The following is a 2,629-nucleotide window of genomic DNA, read 5'->3' on the forward strand; positions in this document are numbered from 1 at the left end:
AGGGCTGCCTCTGGTGGTAGGAGGCTTTTGGGAAATGGGTGAATGGGACTTGTCCAGTCTTGCTCAGCATGGAGGAAAATGGAGCAAGATTTGGGCTATGAGATTCTGATGAGAAAACAAAGAGAATATATTCGGCCTTCCTATTTCCTGTGTATTCTACAAGGTGAGAATTTCCATCACTTTTGCTATGTACCCAGTAGATCAGCCTGAACAAGCTGCAGATAAGCAGAGAGGAAGGAACCACACCAGAGACCACTGTGAAACACATGGAGAGGACCTCTTTTGGAGCAGAAGATGTTTTGCTAAAACTGTGTATGTGAGATGAATTTCATTTCCCATCCTCTGGTCATCCCAATTTTTCAGTGACCTGTGAAAGGTGGGAAGCCATGCTCTTTCACTCTGCCATGGTTTTCCCCCCAGCTCTTCAATGAAGTAATTCATAGTTAGTAAGAAAACATTTACTATATAAAGAGAACTTTTTATACAACCCAAAAAGGCCTGATTTGAACCCTTCTGTCTTAACCCATTGGTCTACCTATCTCACTTCCACTTATCCTTCATGTCTTAGCTTAAATATTGATTCCTTTGAGAGGCCTTCCTGAGGCCCATAATACACCTCCATCATTGCACATAACCCATTCTGTTCCAATTGCTCGACTGCACTGCTGCACATCCATTAGACTAGGAATGCTTGGGGGCAGTGTAGTGGGCTTAGTGGGTACCTCAGAGATATCAGGTTCTAATCCTGAAACCTATGAATGTTACCTTATATAATAAAATTTTGGTAGATGTGAGTAGATTAAAGATCTTGAGATAAGAAAATTATCCCAGATTATTCCCTTAGGCTTTAAATGCTACCTGAAGTGACTTTATAAGAGAGAACCCAAAAGGAGATTAGACATACAGAGGAGAGGACATGTCAGGATGAGGGCAGATATTGGTGTGATATGGCTTCAAGCCAGATACTGCTGGTAGCTGCCTGAAGCTGGAAGGAGCTAGGACTTCTTCCCTAGAGGCCCCAGAGGGGCCCTGTGACATCTTGATTTTGGCCCATTGAAACAGATTTCATACTGCAGGCTCCAAAACCACAGAAGAATATATTTCTGTTATTAAAGCCAGGACACCAGCACAGTTAGGAACTATGTCATTTCTTACCAATATTGTGCATGCACAAGCCCAGAATGGACTAGGTGTGCAATCAATGACTGTTGAATAAATGTATTGCAGAAGGGCAGTCTTTGAACCTAGTCAATAAAGCACATATCAGAAATTCCCATTTTTGGCTCTCTCCTCAGTAGTGGTGTGGTCTTGAGCAAGTCACTTCTCTCTTAGTACCTCAGTTTTCCCACCTGTAAAATAAAGCAATATCTGTCTGAGTATGATTTGATGAATTAAATAAGAGGATAGGTAGAAAAGTGTGTTATAAGTAGAATATCACCATTTTTGCCCTCATTCTTGCCTGACGCTCCCTGCCCCAGGCCCCATGAGGATAACAACTACACTATCACTATGCTGGAGAATGTCTGTGTCTAGATCTTAGTGTGTCCAGGTGAGGAAGGGCTTGATGATGGCTTCATGGTCTTGGTCTGCTCATCATGATTTCCCCAGAACCAACTGTCTCCTTCTTCCTTTATAACCTCAGAAATTCTTGCTGGTCAGAGGAAAAGACCTGCCCAAAGGCAGTCAAGATTTGCAGCCTTGCAGGTTCCCATGCCACTAGTCTTCCTGTGTCTTTCCATGCTGTTTTCTATGTAGCTTTTCCACCAAAACATCACTATCACCTGCTTGCTTCTTGCCCTCTGGATAGTTCACGCCTGGTCCACATTCCTGTTCAGCATACCTACGGCAGATGTCTGTACATAACTGTCTTCAAAGTGACTCACTTCAGCAACTTCCCAGGGTCGCTCAATGCTCCATATGAATTAATACCCTAAGTAACTGAAAACTGCCCTTTTAGCATGAAAAAAATTTCCTGGCTGCTGATTCTACTGGAAAGTTTTCTACACATAAAATTTTAGAGATATTCTTATCCCTTGACTCAGGAATTTCACACCTGGGTTCCAAAGCTGCACAAAGGAATTCACAAAATAAATTTTATTGCAGTACTATTTGAACAAGCTTAAACTTAAAAAACAGCTGAAGCATCCAAAACAAAGAGGTAGTTTAAAAAATGGTGTCAAACAGCTAAATAACTATTTTGAAGAGTCTAGAAACTATATTTAGTTATATTACAGAGACATGAAGAAAATTTTTGTCACATTAGGAAAACATCTTTTTAATAGTAGTATACAGACACTACTGTTTTCTTTTTCTCTTCCTTAAATTTATTTACTTATTTATTTATTTGTTTCAAGACAGACAGGCACTCAGATAGGGTCTTCATGCCATGATCCACCTCCAGCCTCAGCCAGGTCTAAATCATTGGCATCTGTACATATGCCTGGATGACAGGGAGGCCTCAGGATATGAACTAGGGACCTTCTCACATGGGTCCAATTTTACCACTGTATCAGTGTCTGGCCCAATGACGCTATTGTCTTCTCATCCAAAATGCATTTACTTTTTTCTTTTCTTTTTTTTTTTTGGAGAGGTTTTTTGCTATAGGATGCGTGCACTCGTCAGAAAGACC

At 41.0% G+C, this 2,629-nt stretch overlaps 1 long non-coding RNA gene across 1 annotated transcript in view; it reads right to left on the bottom strand.

Moving 5' to 3' along the window:
- Positions 1-1,280: 1,280 nt before the first annotated feature.
- The window catches only part of LOC102502699 (uncharacterized), a 39,609-nt gene continuing 38,260 nt past the window's right edge, over positions 1,281-2,629 (bottom strand). The window contains exon 3 of the long non-coding RNA XR_335391.1: positions 1,281-1,349. This is a non-coding gene — a long non-coding RNA (uncharacterized LOC102502699). The remainder of the gene's footprint in view (positions 1,350-2,629) is intronic.

This window comes from Tupaia chinensis, unplaced genomic scaffold, assembly GCF_000334495.1.
Source record: "Tupaia chinensis unplaced genomic scaffold, TupChi_1.0 Scaffold000407_4, whole genome shotgun sequence".
Lineage (NCBI taxonomy): Eukaryota > Metazoa > Chordata > Mammalia > Scandentia > Tupaiidae > Tupaia > Tupaia belangeri.